The sequence below is a fragment of the Microcebus murinus genome, chromosome 16 (assembly GCF_040939455.1).
Source record: "Microcebus murinus isolate Inina chromosome 16, M.murinus_Inina_mat1.0, whole genome shotgun sequence".
Lineage (NCBI taxonomy): Eukaryota > Metazoa > Chordata > Mammalia > Primates > Cheirogaleidae > Microcebus > Microcebus murinus.
Genome location: NC_134119.1, coordinates 56,020,285 through 56,027,987, shown reverse-complemented (window position 1 = coordinate 56,027,987; position 7,703 = coordinate 56,020,285). Strand labels below are relative to the sequence as shown.

The 7,703-nt window shown below is 63.1% G+C and overlaps 1 pseudogene; it reads right to left on the bottom strand.

The window, feature by feature from the left end:
• Positions 1-3,801: 3,801 nt before the first annotated feature.
• LOC142861358 (uncharacterized) lies at positions 3,802-3,920 on the bottom strand (annotated as a pseudogene).
• Positions 3,921-7,703: the final 3,783 nt, after the last annotated feature.

The following is a 7,703-nucleotide window of genomic DNA, read 5'->3' as shown; positions in this document are numbered from 1 at the left end:
GGCGGCGGAGGGCGCCCCTGCCCCGCTCGAGAAGCCGAGCCTCTCTGGGCTTCCCCGCCGCCGCCTCCCGCCCCAGGCCCCGCGCCGGGCCGGGCCGGGCCGTTTGAGTTCGCCGGCCAGGTCCCGCGGGCTCCCAGGGACGGGGGTGATGGGCGGGGCGGGGCGGGGCGGGGTGGGGGGCTGTCTCTCTATACACACACACACACACTCACACTCACTCACACTCACACAAGATGCGCCTCCACGGCTGGACTCGCCAAGGTGGAGCCCTCCCAGCCCCCCTCGTCTCCTCGCCCGGCCTCCTTCACCTACCCGCTGCCCACCCCCAGCGCGTCGCTGCCGCTGACTGCGCACGCGCGGGACGCTCGCCCTTTGACCCCAGCCAGGGGCCGCCCTCCCCCACAACCCCTTTCAGCTGCGCCCCCCTTCCCTCGCCCTGTGGGTGGGCTGCCGCCTATTCCCCCGGGCCAGGGCTGGGGCACAGCCAGTGTATGGGGCGTCTCTCTCTGGGGATGTGTCCCATGGGTGGGGTGGGGTGGGGTGGCGTGGTTTGGGGGGCGCTGAAGAAATCAGTCCCCTCCATCTCCTACCTCTGGAAAACGCCCAAGCCCGTGGAGAACTGCCGGCACCGCTTCGTGGGGGCCGGGACCCTCCTCCGTGTCCTCCTGTGGCCCAGTCCAAGGGGCCTGGGCCTGGCCGGGGCTGCATTGGACCCCGACCACCCTGGCGTGTGGACTCGCTAAAAATCGGCCATTAGATATTGGATTCCAGCTTCCTGGAGGTCATTTCACTAATGAGTGCACCGGAAAGAGTTTCCTAATCCATCTGTGAGGGTGGCAACTGAAAGAGAATTTTAAAGCTGACAGAATAGGCGAGGGAAGGCATAGGAGATTTCCACACCCAGCAAGGAAGACTTTCCCGAAATGGAAGAAAGAAACGAGCAAACAGAGACACCGGTAGCCCGCCCGGAAAAGAGTCTGCCCCTGAGAGAAAGCACCCTGACCAGGTTCACCCGTGGGTGGGTGGCGAGCCAGCGGCATTCAGAAGAGCGAGGCCCGCAGTCTGTGCGGAAGACACCTGCGCTCGGGTGTGTGTGGCGGCGCGATTCACAAGCAGCTCTAGATGTTAAACCAAGGAGAAGCCAGGGAGTTCCCAACGCCCCAGGTGTCCTCAGCCCACGACTGGCTGCTGTGGGAATGCGAAGCCCGGCTCCTTGTCTCAGAGCGGGGTTCCCAGGAGGATCAGGCTGAAGCTGGGACTTGGCCTCAAAGTGTCCCCTCGCATGGCCACCCCCTTCCCCTTCCTGCTCCTCTACTCCTGGTGCCCCTCCATCCAGGGGCCAGACCTTAAAGAGTCACCGCAAGAGAATCCTGGTCCCAAAGGAGCCTTCTGGGGGACCGGTGCTGAGAGAGGTTGTGGGCATGGCCCGCTGGGGCTCTGCCCGACCCAGGGCTGAGAGATGCCACCTCCCAGCTCTGGGTCCCTGCAGGAAGTGTTGGCAAGCACAGGGCCGGTCCTCCAAAGGCCCAGGTGCAGGGAGCCCAGGCCAAGCAGCCTGTGGAAGAAGCCACTTGCCGTGCCACCCCGGGAACAGGACTGCAGGCCCCGGCCCTTCCCACCTCCTCCTCCTCCTCCTCCTCCTCCTCCTCCCCCCCGCCCCGCCCCCACAGGGCACAGGGCTCAGAGACACCTCAGACTCTTGCTACCCAAAGTGCAAAGGGCATCAGTTGCTCCTCCAACCCCCCCCCCGCGGCCGAGCAGACCGCGTTGTCCAGCCAGCCCCCGGGCCTCCCTGGGGTGCCCAGCACAAAAGTGCAGACACCCACCGGACCCTCAGTCTCAGTTTTCGGAGGTTTTTGCCACTCTAAGGACCCGCAGGCCAGCTGGGCCTTCGGGCAGGACAGAGAGCCCCGGAATCCGACGTGGAGAGCTGCGTGTACGTCCCCATCAGGAGGCGGTCCCCACCTCCGCGGCTCTCCCCTTGCGGGGAGCCGCAGCCCAGCCGGCAGCCGCAGGGCCTCAGGGAAGACACCAGGCTGGGCCCCCGCGGCACAGCGGGGGCACGTCCCCCGCACTCACGCGACTTAGGGACGGCTGCTGGAGACTGCTGCGGCCACCCTGCTGCCGGGTTTCTGGAGGGCTTCCTGGAAGCAGCATCCACACCAAGCCCTTGGAAGGCCCAGGCGACGGAGGAGCCGGTCAGGCAGGGGCCGAGGACGGTGAGAGGCCGGGCGGGAAGGAGCGTGTCAGGCAGGGGCAGAGGACGGTGACCGGCCGGGCGGGGAGGAGCCGGTCAGGCGGGGGCCCAGGACAGTGACGGGCCTGGCCGGGGAGGAGTGCGTCAGGCAGGGGCAGAGGAGACGGGCTGGGTAAGGGTTAGGGTTACAGTTAGGGCACAATTCACAATCCCAAAGACGTGGAAGCGACCCGAGTGCCCATCCATCCAGGAGTGCATCAATAAAATGTGGCGCGTGGACACCACGGAGTGCCATTCGGCTGTGAGGAGCAGCGGTGAGAGGGCGCCTCTCGTGTTCTCCTGGCCAGAGCTGGAACCCGTTCCAGTAAGCCAAGTATCCCAAGAATGGACACACGGGCACCACGTGAGCGCGCTCACCAGCAAACTGGTACGAACGGATGGACGCCTAAGTGGACAGAGAGGAATCACCTTCATCGGGTGGGTGTCGGGCGGGCGGGTGGGGGGAGGGGAGGGGCATACACATCCATTAGGCATGGGGTGGGTGCGCACCGACTGGGGGATGGGCGCACTTGAAGCTCTGACCCGAGGGGGGAGGCTTGGAGAGGGCAAGGCACCCGACCTTAACATTGGTACCCCCACAATACGCTGGAACAACATGAGAGGTATATGAATAAGAACACAGTGGGGGCCGGGCGCGGTGGCTCACGCCTGTAATCCTAGCTCTCTGGGAGGCCGAGGCGGGCGGATTGCTCCAGGTCAGGAGTTCGAAACCAGCCTGAGCAAGAGCGAGACCCCGTCTCTACTAAAAATAGAAAGAAATTAATTGGCCAACTAATATATATAGAAAAACACAGCCGGGCGTGGTGGTGCATGCCTGTAGTCCCAACTACTCGGGAGGCTGAGGCAGCAGGATTGCTTGAGCCCGGAGATTGAGGTTGCTGTGAGCTAGACTGACGCCATGGCACTCACTCTAGCCTGGGCAGCAAAACGAGACTCTGTCTCAAAAAAAAAAAAAAAAAAAGAACACAGGGGGGAGGGGGGCACGGGCAACACATGTCACCTGAATACTTGTACTCCCATCATCTGCTTGAAAAGAGAGTGAAAAGAAAATGCAATCCTAGAGGTAAGAGACACTTTTTAAAAATAATGAATCCGAAGAGAAAGGTAAAAGGAGGCCTGTGGAGCAGGTCTGGGTGTGACTCCGGATCCCCCAACATCAGGTGCCACCACCAAAGATTCCTGCGTGTAGCCCATAGAACCCCAAAAGCAACGGGACGAGTTCTGGTCACATACTCCCTCAAAATGACATCCTGGCCTTCTTCTGGAACTCCCTCCCCTCTCAGACTCTCAAGGTTTCCTCCAGCGTGTCGGTTCCCACAGAGCAGACCTTTGGTCTGAGACCTGACAGTCCAGATGCCACGCATGCTGCCGCGTGGCCGCGGTGTCGCGGCTTGGGACAAGAGGAGGCCCCACGGTGCGGGCTGGGGCGCCAGGCACCGCGCGGGCGCTGAGGGTGGGGGTGACCCCCACCCCGGGCCGCCGCCGCGCTCCCAGAAAGGGGACAGAACAAGAGGCAAGAAAAAAAAAAAAAAAAAAAAAGCAGCAGCCTGTGGCACCCGGTATTCCGAGGCGGTCTCCCATCCAAGTACTAACCAGGCCCGACCCTGCCTAGCTTCCGAGACCAGACGAGATCGGGGGCGTTCAGGGTGGTGTGGCCCTAGACGGCGGCGGAGGGCGCCCCTGCCCCGCTCGAGAAGCCGAGCCTCTCTGGGCTTCCCCGCCGCCGCCTCCCGCCCCAGGCCCCGCGCCGGGCCGGGCCGGGCCGTTTGAGTTCGCCGGCCAGGTCCCGCGGGCTCCCAGGGACGGGGGTGATGGGCGGGGCGGGGCGGGGCGGGGTGGGGGGCTGTCTCTCTATACACACACACACACACTCACACTCACTCACACTCACACAACATGCGCCTCCACGGCTGGACTCGCCAAGGTGGAGCCCTCCCAGCCCCCCTCGTCTCCTCGCCCGGCCTCCTTCACCTACCCGCTGCCCACCCCCAGCGCGTCGCTGCCGCTGACTGCGCACGCGCGGGACGCTCGCCCTTTGACCCCAGCCAGGGGCCGCCCTCCCCCACAACCCCTTTCAGCTGCGCCCCCCTTCCCTCGCCCTGTGGGTGGGCTGCCGCCTATTCCCCCGGGCCAGGGCTGGGGCACAGCCAGTGTATGGGGCGTCTCTCTCTGGGGATGTGTCCCATGGGTGGGGTGGGGTGGGGTGGCGTGGTTTGGGGGGCGCTGAAGAAATCAGTCCCCTCCATCTCCTACCTCTGGAAAACGCCCAAGCCCGTGGAGAACTGCCGGCACCGCTTCGTGGGGGCCGGGACCCTCCTCCGTGTCCTCCTGTGGCCCAGTCCAAGGGGCCTGGGCCTGGCCGGGGCTGCATTGGACCCCGACCACCCTGGCGTGTGGACTCGCTAAAAATCGGCCATTAGATATTGGATTCCAGCTTCCTGGAGGTCATTTCACTAATGAGTGCACCGGAAAGAGTTTCCTAATCCATCTGTGAGGGTGGCAACTGAAAGAGAATTTTAAAGCTGACAGAATAGGCGAGGGAAGGCATAGGAGATTTCCACACCCAGCAAGGAAGACTTTCCCGAAATGGAAGAAAGAAACGAGCAAACAGAGACACCGGTAGCCCGCCCGGAAAAGAGTCTGCCCCTGAGAGAAAGCACCCTGACCAGGTTCACCCGTGGGTGGGTGGCGAGCTAGCGGCATTCAGAAGAGCGAGGCCCGCAGTCTGTGCGGAAGACACCTGCGCTCGGGTGTGTGTGGCGGCGCGATTCACAAGCAGCTCTAGATGTTAAACCAAGGAGAAGCCAGGGAGTTCCCAACGCCCCAGGTGTCCTCAGCCCACGACTGGCTGCTGTGGGAATGCGAAGCCCGGCTCCTTGTCTCAGAGCGGGGTTCCCAGGAGGATCAGGCTGAAGCTGGGACTTGGCCTCAAAGTGTCCCCTCGCATGGCCACCCCCTTCCCCTTCCTGCTCCTCTACTCCTGGTGCCCCTCCATCCAGGGGCCAGACCTTAAAGAGTCACCGCAAGAGAATCCTGGTCCCAAAGGAGCCTTCTGGGGGACCGGTGCTGAGAGAGGTTGTGGGCATGGCCCGCTGGGGCTCTGCCCGACCCAGGGCTGAGAGATGCCACCTCCCAGCTCTGGGTCCCTGCAGGAAGTGTTGGCAAGCACAGGGCCGGTCCTCCAAAGGCCCAGGTGCAGGGAGCCCAGGCCAAGCAGCCTGTGGAAGAAGCCACTTGCCGTGCCACCCCGGGAACAGGACTGCAGGCCCCGGCCCTTCCCACCTCCTCCTCCTCTTCCTCCTCCTCCTCCCCCCCGCCCCCCCCACAGGGCACAGGGCTCAGAGACACCTCAGACTCTTGCTACCCAAAGTGCAAAGGGCATCAGTTGCTCCTCCAACCCCCCCCCCCGCCCAGCAGACCACGTTGTCCAGCCAGCCAGCGGGCCTCCCTGGGGTGCCCAGCACAAAAGTGCAGACACCCACCGGACCCTCAGTCTCAGTTTTCGGAGGTTTTTGCCACTCTAAGGACCCGCAGGCCAGCTGGGCCTTCGGGCAGGACAGAGAGCCCCGGAATCCGACGGGGAGAGCTGCGTGTACGTCCCCATCAGGAGGCGGTCCCCACCTCCGCGGCTCTCCCCTTGCGGGGAGCCGCAGCCCAGCCGGCAGCCGCAGGGCCTCAGGGAAGACACCAGGCTGGGCCCCCGCGGCACAGCGGGGGCACGTCCCCCGCACTCACGCGACTTAGGGACGGCTGCTGGAGACTGCTGCGGCCACCCTGCTGCCGGGTTTCTGGAGGGCTTCCTGGAAGCAGCATCCACACCAAGCCCTTGGAAGGCCCAGGCGACGGAGGAGCCGGTCAGGCAGGGGCCGAGGACGGTGAGAGGCCGGGCGGGAAGGAGCGTGTCAGGCAGGGGCAGAGGACGGTGACCGGCCGGGCGGGGAGGAGCCGGTCAGGCGGGGGCCCAGGACAGTGACGGGCCTGGCCGGGGAGGAGTGCGTCAGGCAGGGGCAGAGGAGACGGGCTGGGTAAGGGTTAGGGTTACAGTTAGGGCACAATTCACAATCCCAAAGACGTGGAAGCGACCCGAGTGCCCATCCATCCAGGAGTGCATCAATAAAATGTGGCGCGTGGACACCACGGAGTGCCATTCGGCTGTGAGGAGCAGCGGTGAGAGGGCGCCTCTCGTGTCCTCCTGGCCAGAGCTGGAACCCGTTCCAGTAAGCCAAGTATCCCAAGAATGGACACACGGGCACCACGTGAGCGCGCTCACCAGCAAACTGGTACGAACGGATGGACGCCTAAGTGGACAGAGAGGAATCACCTTCATCGGGTGGGTGTCGGGCGGGCGGGTGGGGGGAGGGGAGGGGCATACACATCCATTAGGCATGGGGTGGGTGCGCACCGACTGGGGGATGGGCGCACTTGAAGCTCTGACCCGAGGGGGGAGGCTTGGAGAGGGCAAGGCACCCGACCTTAACATTGGTACCCCCACAATACGCTGGAACAACATGAGAGGTATATGAATAAGAACACAGGGGGGGCCGGGCGCGGTGGCTCACGCCTGTAATCCTAGCTCTCTGGGAGGCCGAGGCGGGCGGATTGCTCCAGGTCAGGAGTTCGAAACCAGCCTGAGCAAGAGCGAGACCCCGTCTCTACTAAAAATAGAAAGAAATTAATTGGCCAACTAATATATATAGAAAAACACAGCCGGGCGTGGTGGTGCATGCCTGTAGTCCCAACTACTCGGGAGGCTGAGGCAGCAGGATTGCTTGAGCCCGGAGATTGAGGTTGCTGTGAGCTAGGCTGACGCCATGGCACTCACTCTAGCCTGGGCAGCAAAACGAGACTCTGTCTCAAAAAAAAAAAAAAAAAGAACACAGGGGGGAGGGCGGCACGGGCAACACATGTCACCTGAATACTTGTACTCCCATCATCTGCTTGAAAAGAGAGAGAAAAGAAAATGCAATCCTAGAGGTAAGAGACACTTTTTAAAAATAATGAATCCGAAGAGAAAAGTAAAAGGAGGCCTGTGGAGCAGGTCTGGGTGTGACTCCGGATCCCCCAACATCAGGTGCCACCACCAAAGATTCCTGCGTGTAGCCCATAGAACCCCAAAAGCAACGGGACGAGTTCTGGTCACATACTCCCTCAAAATGACATCCTGGCCTTCTTCTGGAACTCCCTCCCCTCTCAGACTCTCAAGGTTTCCTCCAGCGTGTCGGTTCCCACAGAGCAGACCTTTGGTCTGAGACCTGACAGTCCAGATGCCACGCATGCTGCCGCGTGGCCGCGGTGTCGCGGCTTGGGACAAGAGGAGGCCCCACGGTGCGGGCTGGGGCGCCAGGCACCGCGCGGGCGCTGAGGGTGGGGGTGACCCCCACCCCGGGCCGCCGCCGCGCTCCCAGAAAGGGGACAGAACAAGAGGCAAAAAAAAAAAAAAAGCAGC